The following is a 14,746-nucleotide window of genomic DNA, read 5'->3' on the forward strand; positions in this document are numbered from 1 at the left end:
CTTTTCGGAAAGAGTGGAAGAGGGGTAGAGGGAGAGAGAAACATCGACGCGAGAGAGACACACTGGTTGCCTCCCACATGCCTCCAACCGGGGCCGGGGATTGAGACTGCAACCGAGATACGTGCCCTCGACTGGAATCGAACCCGAGACCTTTCAGTCCAGGGTCTAACCCTCTAACCCTTGAGCCAAGCTGGCTAGGGCCAAGCTAACATTTGAATCCAGGACTATTTCAGTCCAGGGTCTGCATTTTTAGTCTCTGGTATACTGGTTGCTTCCCTGGCTCTTTACCCAGCTTGGCCAACTCCTACTCCTTCATGACAACTAAGTATCAACCCCTCTGAGGAGCCTTGCGACACCCCAAACAAATTGCAGCGCTGCTGTGTGTCAGCGCCCTGAGTCTGCTTCTTTCAAACACTCTGTGCTGAGCTTCCCAGGCAGATTCTACCCAGATTCATCTGGCATCTCTCCCCCTTTTTACCACATCCTGAGCCTCCGCTGCAGTCTCTAACCCATAGTGGGTGCTTAACTCATTCATTTAATGTTGAACAAATAAATGTAATTCTGGCAAAAAAAAGATAACTGGTCGTTTCTGAGCTCAGTCACTGTGCTAAAAAAGCTCCCAAAGCAGCAGCCTCCCCGCCTCCCCATCACCAGGTCCCCCCTCCAGGTCTTACCTAAGTACCTATTCCTGCCACGCTAAAGCCATGGTCCCACCACAGCAGCATGTGCTTTCAAGTCCCCACTGGCGATGGAGCTGGAGGGGAGTTGTTTTAGGAAGACCTGAATGGAGTCAGATGATATTCTTGAAGAGTCAGAGCGAACTGTCAGAAGACCACACTGCTGGGCAGGCCTGGGCAGACCACTCAAGGAAGGAAGCTGCCCGGAGGTCATCACTTGACCTGCTCTGGCTCTGTTCTGGGCCTGCGCGGTCCTGGAGTAAACTGCAGCATCATTTTAAGGGTCTTTCTCCCCAGATCCACCTCTCCCACCACAGACACACCCCATTTCTTTGTCACACTCCTCTCAGCCCCTCACGGACACAGGAAGTCTTCCACACTCAGAAGGGGCTCTCCTGTCCAAACCGCCCCTCCCTCACCCTACCTACAGTTGCCCTCTTGTCTTCCTGGGCTTAGCAATATTCCCAGTTCTTCAAAGGTTCCTCTAGGGACCCTTCTCATTGAGGCGTTTTGTTTTTTCCTCACTTTAAACATGAAAGAAATGTTGTATTTGGCCTCTTTGGCAGGATACGTGGCAATCATATCCAAAATGACAATATCCGTCTGTGATGGGCTGAACCTGAACAACCTCTCAAAGCTCTGATATTATTTATTTACTTTTGACAGTAGGATATATTTTATTTTTAAAATCTGTGAACTAGTTAGTGGACAGTATTTTAATAGTCTCATATATTAAATTTCAAAGTTTAACATTTACCAAAATTTTGCTTCACAAATTCACTCTTTTAGAATGACAGGAAATGTGTACAAGTTAGATTCTACATTCAGGCAAATGTCCTGCTCCCTTCTTCAAAATAAAAGCTTTAAGAAGTGCAGTATAGTATAAAAGTTTTATATCTGAAGTTGCTGCACAACTCTGTATCACATGGCTGATGCCTTGCTTTAGCAGCAAGAGTAATGAGAATATTCTACGCTTCATTTAATGGAGCATAAGAAACTTTCTGAGGAAGGACCTAGCTCTCCTCAAAGAAAAAGAACTTTTTGGCTCATTTAGTTAATGAATTCCTTTCCAAGACTGCTTTTAAAGGCTTATCTGGAAAAGCTATCTAGAATATGTCTACTACAAATATGCCTAATTTTATTCTGCATGAGTGTCAGGGGATATGGAGAACAGGACTACATGTGTGAAAAATATATATTTCCAAAACAGTAACTTATCTGTTATGATAAAGCTAAATATATCTTCCCAAATCCACTGTTTTTATATAAATGTTGCCAACAGATGCTCTATGAAAACAATTTTAAAGAGTTAAGTTTATAGTATTTTTATAAATCTAATGAACAAATCTAAGGCATTATACTCTCCTATTTTTAAACTCTGGGAATTTGCATCTGCTCTTGACATGTTGAATTCACTGGGTAATAATGATGTGTGATTCAGGGAGTGTTCTGATGCCCTAAACTGTTATAAACACAAAAACCATAGCCAGAGGACTTTATAAACAATTAACCACACTTGTAATTATCTTAGAAACCAAATTGAATGCTAACATTATGTGAACTGTCTTAGTAGCCATAGGAGACTTCAAGATGGCCTGGAAAATCAGATCTGAAAGTTCTTGGTAGCATATAGTTGACTTCAAATCCCTTCTTTGAGGACATGCCAAAAAATAATGGAAATTCACCCCTTAAATTAAACCAAACTATTTTTTATTACAGGAAGAAACATTTTAGTTGAAGTGAACTTTTTTCTTTTGAAGGCTAATAAAACAGTGGCCCAAAGATTATTGTCCAGTGATTTACTCACATGTAAAGGAGAAGAAAGTAATATACATGGTTTATCAGACTAGTTTCAGAACAAATAAAATAACATATTAGAGAAAAGTTACTTAAAATAGTTGTATTTATATTCCACAATTTGCTCAAATACTGGTTTTCTTATAAACTTTCTACAAGATGTTTTGTTGTTCTTGTTAATCTTCACCTGAGGATATTTTTCCAATTGATTTTTAGAGAGAGTGGGAGGGAGGGAGGAGGGGAGAGAGAGAAACATCGATGTGAGAGAGACACACCATTAGTTGCCTCCCTCACACACCCCGACTCGGGCTGGGGATCGAACCTGTAATCCAGGTACATGCCTGCGACTGGGACTCGAACCTGCTACCCTCGGTGTGAGGGCCAACACTCTAACTACTGCGCAACACCAGCCAAGGCTCTACAGGATTTTTTAAAACAAATTCTTCACAATGTGTCTTAGTGACTATGACTTATGGAATTTTAGGAAAATAATTCTGTGTGTTTTTATAGCTAAATTTGTACTAAAGGGATGGCAGGTGGTCACTTGCAGTCCACGTGGGATTCAAACGTGACATTTAGTGAGTGTTCTGACCTGGAGCATCCCTTTGATGCTGAAGGTAATGCATCGCTGAAAGATGCGATTGAAGATTTGGATTACTGCTTTCTACATCTTCCAGTTTTTCTGTGTTATCTTCCCAATTAATGTGGGATCTTGTGACTCAGGGATTAGATGCCAAAAATTTCCTTTGAAGCTTAGAAATGTCTGGTTTTACTGGTGGATTTCCCCTTAATTCTGTCTCAGTCTATTCATTATTTACATAATAGCCAACTCTAATAAATTCTTGCCTTTGAAAGGTGGGTGTGATTAGCACAACTGTCACACCTACTGCATCTGCACCTGGAACGAGTCCTGGATTAGGTGCATCAGCCAGAAATACAAACATATGCCTTCCTGCAGGCACAGGGCCACTGAAAGAACCTAACACTTAAGTGACCGTGCTCTTCACTTTCTGCGGAGCCCACACAGGTAATTTTCCACTCCGTGTGTTCAGACAGGTCCTCGATGCACTCAAAGTGATCTCGAACTGGAATGGGTTGTAGAAAGGAGAAGGGTTGGCCAGCACCACTACACTGTTCACCTGAGCCTTTGCCGTATTGTAAACCCCCCCCCACACACACACACACAAACGATGGGAACAGGGCTGCTAGGGCACAATCACGTCCAGTGCAGACTCTGCCCTGAGGTCCTGCCACAGTCCTGCCGCACTTTAAAAACATAGTTATTGCTCTGAGAGAGCCAGGGGCAGAGGATTGATGACGGGAAGTTTCCAGGGTTGACAAAAAATGGAGCACAGACACCTATCATGTCCAAGACTGAAGGGTTAGCAATGAGCTTGCAGTCAGGGCCCTTCAGCTGGTGTCCTTATCTAAAAACTGGGATAGTCCCTGTCGTCTCGCTTCACAGGGTCGTGGGGAGGGTCCAGCGAGATGAAGTGCTTTGTAAATGTGCACAAATGGGGGGACTGTTGAGATCTTGGCACAGCCCAGGCCTTTCACTGTGAGGATCAGGAGACTGTAATACTGAGGGATTCGCTGTGTGACTTGCCCAAGGTCACACAGTTTACAGAGGGCACAAAACTAAGGCCACAGGCCACATAAGAAGGTGTAATGGAAATGAACAGAGACCATGAAATGGTTGGGTACTCAGGACCAAATCATGGAGAATTCTGAAAGCCGAAAACGGCGTTTGGGCTTAACAGCTGTGGGGACCGGGAACCCTGGAAGTGTTTTGTCAGAGGGACGATTGGCAGGGATCTTCTGAAGCCCAGTTTTCCCTTGGGAATCACCCAATCACAGCTTCTTCCTTTGAGCAACTCTTTTTCTAGATGTTTGTCCTTTTACTTTGTATGGCAGAATTTGGTTAACTTATTCTAGTATATAATACACACGTTTCTGTGACTAGTTATGTGTGTACATAAAACAAGATAAAGATGTATAAGTACATTTTGAAACTAATGGTCTTGTGTGAGCATGTTCCACCTGCCCTCTAGACGGAAAGTCAAGGCCTCAAAGCCAGGGATACTAAGTATATGCCTTTATATGTCTAGGCACAAAATAAGAAATCCATAAAACAACTGATTTCTGCTGAAAGTATAGCTATTGTTTTTAATTGAACCTTTTTAGTAAAGATGCAAAAATAAAACTCCTTTATAAGGCATGCAGCTTGCATGCAAATATGCTACCGAGTGTTTTTAATTAAGACAGCCCAAGTTTGTCTCAGTAAATTAGTCTTTCTCCCCACTACCCATCCCCTCCGATCTTTAAGTCACTGAAGTACTGCTTAGTCATTTCTTCACACACAGTGGCAGAGGTAAACTTTATCAAAATGAGTCAATATTATTACATTATTACAGCTGGAATCTTTCACCTCCTGTTTATACTCTTACCTAAAAGCTAGTTCGTGGGCAGCCTTGGTCAATGAGCAGACTTGGGATTCAAATGTTGAAGCAAGATCCCCAATATCTATACTTTTCTACTTCCTGTGATCAGGAGACCTGGTTTGGGGCCTGGCTCTATCTGATCTAAGAGCATTTGACCTACTTAGGTAGCATACAGTTAAAATACATACAGAAGTATGACTCTGTGGAGATAATAAAAGATTTGTACTCGCCCAAGCAAGCGCATGTTTCCACTGCCGCATTTCTCTCTCATGGGGCGCATTGGCTGTACTTGAAGGACACAGGGAGCTCGGGTTTGCAATTAATGCAACCCGGGGCACGCAACCCAGCAGCCCCTGGTTATCATGGTTTTAAAGTTTCTTCACTTCACTTACAATCTTTCCCAGCACAAATGAGGCTTCTTTTCCGCTGGAATTTATTATAACTACCTGTTTAGGTCATCCAGTCTCAGCTCTCCTTTGCACGTGTAATGTGTGAACTAGACTGGATTTCTAAGGATAGCAACGGGGACACCTCATCCCTTTCTCCATAGCATTCGGACAAGCCCATGCCTGCACAGCAGCTCCAGGTCAACGTCAGGGAGCATTCCTCTCATTCAGTTGTCCTAAAGGCACTGCCCAGGCCAAAGGGGGCCTGCAGGGAATGAGAATTCCTTCTGAAACACGGGTGACCCCTCTATCTGAACGCTATTAACAGAGTCTCCTCAAAGACTGCTCCAAATTCGGTCTTGGCTTAACAACAGTTCTCAGGGGACATCTGTAGTATTGTGCCAAGAACAGTAATGGAAGCATTAAGGAAAACAACCCTGGTCATAAAAGTCATAGAAGCCATCGTTATTGCAGCTACCCTGCGCCAGGCGTGGAGCTAGGCAGAGCTGGTTAGGTATCTCCACTTTGCAGTTTAGGAAATAAAGCAGTTAAAAAAAATTTGCTCACCTGCTTAGCAGGCAGAGACAGATTCAACCATGGAGCCTGGATTCTCCAAACCTATGCTTTCCCGCTTTCTGTGATGAGCAGACCTGGCATGGAGACGGCTTAATAAATGCATTAACTGAAGAGTCTTGGGCAAGTCGCACTATACCTCCCAGCCTCCATGGCCTCGTTCGGGTCCCTGTCTCTACCTGCACGTGGGGATTCACTCACTCATCCAAGCAGCTGCTTTTACTGTGTGCTGAATTAATGAAGCTCTCGCTTCTTCCTAGAGTGCTTTTACAAATTAGCATAATTAAATACAAAGGTCCCAATTAAGCTCGGGGAGCCTCTTACCCATAAAAACTCTGAAGCCAGGAAAGATCCTTGAATTCAGAAGAGGTTTGAGCCAACCTGGGTATTAGAAATGAGTGTGGATCTCAAGTTCAAGTTTAGCTTTCAGCAAGATCATGACCAATGGAATAATGTAATTTTGTTGTTGAAAGAAAATTCTAAGAAGGTTGATTGAATCCAACCTCTTCATTTTACAGATGACAAACTGGAAGTCTATAGAAATTAAGAGACTTTGTTGAGATCAGAGCCCATTAGAGACAGAGCTGGGACTAGAACTCAGACCTTTTGATTCCTGGTTTTCATCCTCTTACATTCCCTATCCCATGGTCTCATCCCAAGTAAAAGCCTTAAAGCACTGAGAGGCAGTACACAAGGAAAGATGCCTGTCTCAGCTTCGGGGCCGTGTTTCCAAGTTTCCGACATCTCCATACCACTCTCGTGGTTTCTGCCATGTCCACAACACCTATCCTATTATTTTCTTAATGCTTGTCTTTAAGTCAAGTCATTGTTTTTCTTTAGATACTTGCTACATGTAGCCTCACCCTAAGCAATAATACCCATGCAATCAAGGTTCAATGTGTTTTTTAGTCTTTTCTCAAATTCACATGAAAACAAAATTGGTTTTTATTAGAACAAACAAGGTTCATCATCTTGCATACTCCCCTTGTAGGGACTTAGACCATAGTTCTGAGAGTACTGGTCCCAGGAAAACCAGATTCACAAAGGGGCTGGGGGGGCAGTGAGAACTGGGCTGGGGGTAAATCAGCTGCTCACGGAGGGCAGGAGTTGGACCAGCAGAACCACTTTAAACACCTGGCACTGCTCCAGGGAATGTGGCAGCTCATGAACACTGCTCCTTGGTGGAGGCCCAAAGTGGAGGAAATGTGGCACAGGTGGGACAACTGTCCTGACTCAGCCATTCCCAGGAGTAGCAGTGCAGACATGAACAAAAACTTCTAGGTCCATGATGTTAGTCTGTTCCTTAACATGTTCCATGTCAGTTTCTGCCCTTCTCATATCTCCCCTGTAGGAGAGATTGGCAGTTATTTTACAATTACTTTATATAATGAATATATTCAACCCATGCTGAATTATAACTTCTGGTCTAATTAAAGCACAGTGTGACATGGGGGGGAATCTCAACTCTCTCAGCCCCATTGCAGACCTCATGGGTGGGGTTGGAGAGGTTTCATGAGAATAGTTGAAAAAAAGAACAGAGAATCCCCTTTATTTTTTGTCCTGGATGAGGAAAACTCTCCTGCTCTTCTGTAAATTCTTATCTATAGCTCAAGTGGGTTGGCTGTGTCAAGTTAAGTCATCTTAATTCTTTGACTGGAGGACATAGATATTTCTATTCAGGAGCCAAGTCAGAAAGAGGGAAAAAGATCCCTACATCTCTCTGCTACCTGAGTATCCTTGATGCAATTAGTGTTGAAATTATAAAAAAATTCCCTGGGGTATTTTCAGTTTGGAGCTACTAGCTGCCTGGCAGTGAGCAGGAGTGGGTGTGTGTAGGCTGAGAAGTCAGCCTTTTGTAGCTTCTGGTTTTCAGCATTAAGGGTCAGATTGGGGATCTCAACTCTGAAGTCATCTCTTTGTGACTGACACACTGAGGGGCTAATAATGTTTTGCAGGAAGCATGTCACTATCTTGCTTAAGAGCTACCATTCAGCTTAATGAACACTGAAAAAAGCTTTGGTTTTTGTTAGCTCCTCCTCTATTTCTTTAGTATTTCAAAGATGAAAATGAGGCATGATCATGGATCAAACAATACAGAGGGGAAAAGTTGGCATATGCTCTTTGTGAGACACATCCAGTTTGCAGGTGAAGGCTCAGATTTCTTCGGGGTTCACCAGTCTTAGCAAGTAAGACCTTCCACACTGGCTTTTTCTTGGTTCAGAGGACATAAGTGGGAAGAAAGGGGGTACTTCTCAGAGCTTGAGACAGAGTCCTAATGCTGTTTGCTAAGCACTGTGCAATTTATCATTTTAATTATGGGATACGTGTGTGGAGCAGAGTCACAGTTTCAGATCACCCGTCCCAACACCTTGGGCCAAGGGCAGTGACATCAGTGTAATTACTGCAGTCTGAGGACTCAGGGATCACCGGGAACCATTAGTTCCTTTAGCTCTGTCTCCATGTAATTAATCACCAAGGTCAGGCAGGAACTGGCTTTTGGATACTGTATTTTACCAAGTTTTAATTTCTTTGAGACTCAGGTCCCCATGGATTTAGAGTTAAAAACTCTGGAAAGAAAATAATTTCCAAACTTGATGCCAGATAAGGGAAGAGGGCAACCTCTAGCTCGTAACTGGCGCTCTTCGGGGCCAGTGGGGCCTATAGCTCAGCCTATGTGTCCTCCCTCCCCCATGACTTCTTTCCTCCCAGCTAGGAATATCTAGTTGTTTGCACTCTTTAACCCTTTGCTTTGGGTGTCTTGAGTTTCGTGAAAGCGTTACTATTTCAAATGTGAACACACTTATTCTTCTCTTTCACACTTTTTGGGTTGTCCTTTTCTATCTTGTGTCCTAGGTGGGTATTTAAATGGATATTTATTACTAAATACTTATAGTAATAATCCTTTTGGGAGTCTTAAAGTGTTTTACAAACATTCTATTTTCACGTTAAGAAAAATCAAAGTCTAGAAGAGTCAACTGTTATTGGTGTCCACACTGAGAATTAGGGATACAACTGTAATAATAATAACAACTACTGTTTACTTAGTGCTATGTGAGACACTTTATATACTAGTCTCACTTAATCCTCATAAGAATCCTATACGGCAGGTTCAGCACTGTTGTTACCTTCTTACAGATGAGGAAAATGTGACACCCAGTGATGAGTAAAATGGCCCACATGTCCCATCTAGCAAATGGCATCAGTGTGATCTGAACCAGACAGTCTGATGCCCAAGTTGGTACTATTAGCAACATTCTTGCCTTCCTAGAGCCTGGCTTTGAAATGACCCCATCATTTCTCCAAACAGAAATATGGCAAAGTGTTTTTGATGGCCCACTTCCATGGACTTACTGAGTTTATATAATTTTAACCTAAGTTTACCTTCAGTGTTGAGCTTGTGGTCCACCCCCGAAGGCCATGAGTCTAATGATAAAAGCAAGATACTGTTAAATAAAATTTTGTCTCTTATTGGCTAATATTTTTATTTTCTGGGACCTGAGAAACAAGTCATGCTGAGGAAAATATCAATGTAGCATCCATTATGTGTTCTCTGAATACAGTGCTCCTGGCTGGGGTGGGACTTTTAGGTCCCTTTCTGGTAAAGACGATGGCCTGGCGCTGATCCATTCTCACTTTCCTGTTATTATTTTGTAACTGAAAAGCCATGCTCTTGAGTCAGAAGATTACATTAAGGACTCAGTCTGAATATGGGATCAGGCATTTTCCAATCAGTTTTCTCAATGAGCCAACAAGTCATAGATTCACTAATGATATCAGCTATGCTTATAAGCTAACTCTTGCTTTCTCAGCACAGCATTTCCAAAATCATTTTAGTCATACATCCCTGGTGAAAGCATTTTAAGCAGAAAAAAAGAAATTGTTCCGTGGAAATAGAAACTCTCCAAATGTAATGAAACGTAACATTGAAACAATTAAACTATGCTGTATTTATGTTGTAAATATGTTGTTGGGAGTTGTATTCTAGCAGGTAACATAAATGGTAACTAGCTAATTTTATTACCTTGACATATATTTTTCAAGGGATATTTTGGAACTTTTCAAAATCAGATTAAGATCTCAGTAGTAAAAGTAAATAAAGGAGAAATAAAAGCAGTGGAGAACAGAACTCAGAATAATTTTTATCTAAAATAAAATCTGACCATTGGAGCTCCTTATGGGAGATTACTTGGCATTAGCAAGCTCTGAGGTTTAGTCAAGTTTAAAGAATTGAGCACAAAAGAAAAAAAATGTGAGTGAGAGTTTATAACAATTTATAACTTGTCAGCCCTTAAGTCCATGGAGACCAAAGATTAGAGCCAGCATGGTGGGAAAAGAGAGGAGTGGTGGGAATGGGGGTGGGCAGAGCCCTGAGTGGCAGCGGAGAGCCCTCTGGACGTCTGTCACGGTGGTGGGGTATCAGAGGAGTATCTTCGCATGTGCAGGTATTATTACGGACTAAATGTTTATGTCTCCTCAAATTCAGATGTTGAAATTTTAACCCCCAATGTGATAGCATGAGGAGGTGAGGGCTTTGGGAGGTGATGTCACGAGGGTGGAGCCCCTGTGAATGGGATTAGTGCCCTAATAGAAGACATGCCAGGACTCTTTCCCCTTTCACTCCGTGAGGACACAGAGGATATGGCCTTGTATGAACCAGGAAGCGAGCCGGCACCAAATGCTGAATCTGAAGCGCCTTGACCTCCCACTCCCCAGCCTCCAGGACTATGAGAAATAAATTTCTGTTATTTAAGTCACCCAGTCTATGGTATTTTTGTTATAAATGCTTGAACAGATGACAACAACAGGTGAAGGTGTTTAATTTTTCTTCATTCTCAATTCAAACATCAGGATTTACGAAGCTAAGAAAATATGTGAATTTATGGCCTAAAGCTTGATATTTAGTTGTTAAAAGTCATTCACTTATGAATTCATCAAACATTCACTTAGCATCTACACTGAGTTAGACACTGTTAGTTTCTAGGAATTTATTTGTAAGTCCAAACAAACCAGGCCCCACTTCAGGTACCTGGAAAGGCAGTGTAAGCAGTGAACAAAGGTGCCACCAAGCAGATGAGTAATCACGCACTGTGCAGAAGAGATACTACTGATTTGTGATGGTTTGTAACTGGGAAGCCAGAGCTGGCCTGGGGACCCCAGCAGAGACTTCCTGAACAGCTAATGTTTGAGCTGAGACCTGAGGAATGAGTTGGAATTAACCAGGTGAAGCGATGGGTTGTGGGTTCTAAGTAGAAGCATCCAAATGAGGAAAGGCCCTGTGTCAAGAGGGAGCTCAGCAGGTCCATGGAACTGAGAGACAGCTGGCATGGGGGTTCGGGGGTGAGGTGAGGCAGGGATGGCAGGCAGAGGCTCCCCCCTCTGGACTTGCAGATTTCATACCAAGAGCAGGGGATGCCCTGGATAGGCTACGATGCTGGTGGCAGTGGGGTTACGTGTGGCCCAATCAGACCTGTGTTTAACTGTCATTCTGGCTGCTGTGTGGAGAGTGAGGTGTGAGATGGATACAGGGGAGGAAATGAAGGGCCAGGTAGGAAGCGATCACGGTGGGATTATGGGAGCTTTGACATGAGGGTAGAAGTGAAGAGAAGTAGATGAAATAAGAGCTGCTAAAAGTTCAATATCAACAGTACTCAGTGATGGAGAGGACCCAGGAGTGAAGGCCAGAAAACTGAGCAGAGAGAGGCAAAAGGTACTACAAGATGCCGAGCCTGGGCACCTACAATGATATGATATTTGTGAAACTGAGGCTAACATAGGTATACTACTTTTTAGGATTATTGCTTCCTGATATATTCTGGAATCAGATTCCAAAAGAATCTGATCAGTACATGTTTATTAACATTCTTTTACATGGTCTTCTCACTTATGATTTTTTATTAAATTATCACTTTCACCTTTAACATATTTTAATGTGTCATCTAAATATAATGCTCATTACTTACTATAATACACATTTTTTACTCCTGAAATTTTTCTATGTCTACTTTAAAAGTTATTTTCACCTTTTCTAGGAGTTCATTCTTTTTTCAAATTTATGTTCATTTTAAGAGTTAATCTGGAATAAGGAGATGTCATGTGGAGCTGAAAGTCCCTTATAGGTGTGGATGCATAGATGTCTAGATGTCTGTGCCTGCTTAGTCCCCTTTATTTAAGGGTATTTATTAGAACAGTTCATGCTGAATAAATACTGGGGTTCAGACTAGCAATTTAAAGTTCAAAGGCCTTTACCAATTTTCACAATTATGTGCCCTTCTTTTTGTAATGGAAAGTATAGGATAGCGTAAGACCAGCGGACACTTGGATTTTATAGATGAAAGAGAATATCCACTTTGCAACAAGTGGAATGAGTCTAATTTTAAAGTTTTCCTATGCGAGAATTGATGATATTTTGAATATAACTTGGTGTGCAACATCAGTTAACCCCGAAGCATTTGCTGAGCACCTCATTGTGCACAGCACATTCAGTTTTGTTCAGGGAGTCAGGAACATTCCGTAGTCATAGTCTGCACCCTTGAAGAGCTCTGATTTAATAACACAAGATGACCTAAATTGAACACATCACAGTTCCCTCTTCCTTTAAAAGCCAAACGAAAACTGAAAAATGAAACTCAAAACTCATTTTTCTGGACAACCACTTTGGGGTGACTGCTACTACCACCTGCTTCTCCCACAGGACAGCCCGTCCCCTGGGGCCCAGAAGGCAGCACTCGGCATGTGACAACACCCATGTCACCCATTTCCACAGAAGTTCTGGAGGCCGTTGGTCCTCCCTCGACTTTTCTTTTCTGTGAATTCAGGTAAAATGGGTTTTAGTGAAAGGAACACTTGACCCAAGATCAGTCAGGAGTCCTGAATTTGAGTTCTGACCCAGTCACTCAAGTGAGAATTTGAATATGTCACTTACTCTCTCTGGGCCTATTTCTTCACCTAGAACAGATAGCCGCAAGCTCACCTCGGCCACTAGCCCCATCCTTGGAACATGTATATACTCGGTACACCTCGTGTGAATAAGAATCTCGTTTCTTCTGCACAGGATAGTTGAAATAAACCATTTGCGTGGTATAGTAAGCCAAAAGGACCCCAAAAGATTGCTGCTCTTGTACCTAGTTTAAGGCTAAGAGCTCTTAGAGTCAGAATAGGTAAGTGACAATGGTCTATCAGTGACAGTGGCAAACACAGACCAAGAATAAACTGGTCTACATGTTTCTAGACCTGAACTCCCTGAGACTTACCACACATATTTCTGCCATTTGAATCCTCTTAAAATATAATTGTCAGCATTTCCTTCCCCTGATCAAAAGCCTGTGGTGACTATCAATGGCCTGGTAAGTAAAATAAGTCATCTCACACCTCTATTCAGGGTCCTCTAAGGTTTGTTCTGAAATCTTCCTTCCTGCTTCTCTGCAGTGTTCCCCTCTGCACAGTCTTGGATCCACCAAGCTAGGTTATTTGCCATGCTATGTACATGCTAAATTGTAAACTCCACGAGGAAGTGCTGTTTCACTCATTGCCAAATTCCCAGTACCTAGCCAGATGCCTGACTCACTGTAAAAGCTCAATAAAAGTTTGTTGAGGATGGTGGGCATTCCTTATTATGATAACTATAACAACTAGAAGAACAATGGCAAAATGGTAACAATGATGATAATTCATAAAACAGGAAATCATAGTTAAATAATAATCATGGGCATTGACTGAGCCATTCATTGCTCAAGAGCTACTATGCTACACATTTATTATCTCAACTAAACCTGACAATAACCCCATCACATAGATACTGTCCTTTTCTCATCTTACTGATAAGAAGGCCACGGCTCGGAGAGATGAAATAGCTTCCCTGGAACTGGTTGGTGGCTCTCATTCAATTATTCAACAACTGTTATTGAGACTCAGTTCTAGGGGTTGGATATAATGTACATCTTCCTCTTTGTGAGCAAGGTCCTTGCTTTCATGGAGCTGACAGTCTAGTGGCAGAAAACAGACACCTACTCACCAAATAAATGAGATAGTCAGAAAGTGGTAAGTGATCAGAAGGAAAATAAAGCAGGGGTCAACGGAGATGGGTTTATTATTTTAGGTAGGAGTGTGAGTAAAGGCTCCCTTTGCAGGAGCCAAGACTTTGGTTAGCTGTCATCTCTGACAGGGAGTGAGCCCTGAAAGACCTGGCAGGAGACTGTTTGAGGCAAAGGAAATGATACGTACAAAGCCCCTGAGGCAAGAGTGTCCTTGGTCTGTTCAAGACACAGTAAGACTGCCAGTGTGCTTGCAGGGCAGGGAGGCCCGGTGGGTTCAGATCATGCTGCGCACTGTAGGCATGATGCAGGCTTGGGCTCTGCTCGGACTCAGGGAAAGCAATGGGAGTGTGAGAGCCAAGGAGTGACAGATCTGTCCTGGGTTTCTAAAAGGATCTTTCTGGTAAGGGTGTGATGAGTAGTGAGATCAGCTGCAGGAATACTAAAGTCACACATGTGAGAGATGACAGAGGGGTGAGAGGAGGTTGGGTTCTGATGGACTGGATATGGAATATTTAAGAGAGAAAGGAGTCTAGAATTAGCCCAAGGTTTTGGCCTGAAGAATTGAAAGGAGAGAGGAAAAGGCTGAGGGAGGAGCAGACTGAGGGTTGAGGAAACCAGTAATTCATCTCATGCATGCTAAGTGTGCGATGCCTATGAGCCACCCACGTGGGGAGCGCGAGTTAGCTGACAGCTGGGTGTACATGTCTTTAGTTCAATGAAACAAAACAGGCACACGATTTTACATGTCAGGGTAATCAGCATACGGATGGCATTTGAAGTCATGAGACAGGATGAGGTCATCTTAGGAGTGAGTGTGGAGAGGAGAGAGTGTGAGTGTA

General features: G+C 42.7%; 1 protein-coding gene and 1 pseudogene across 1 annotated transcript in view; both read right to left on the reverse strand.

Moving 5' to 3' along the window:
• PARM1 (prostate androgen-regulated mucin-like protein 1) overlaps positions 1–14,746 on the reverse strand; it is a 93,843-nt gene that overhangs the window by 14,522 nt on the left and 64,575 nt on the right. The window lies entirely within an intron of this gene.
• On the reverse strand, positions 3,015–12,862 carry LOC107534482 (histone chaperone ASF1 pseudogene; annotated as a pseudogene).

This window comes from Miniopterus natalensis, chromosome 1, assembly GCF_054644295.1.
Source record: "Miniopterus natalensis isolate mMinNat1 chromosome 1, mMinNat1.hap1, whole genome shotgun sequence".
Classification (NCBI taxonomy): Eukaryota; Metazoa; Chordata; class Mammalia; order Chiroptera; family Miniopteridae; genus Miniopterus; species Miniopterus natalensis.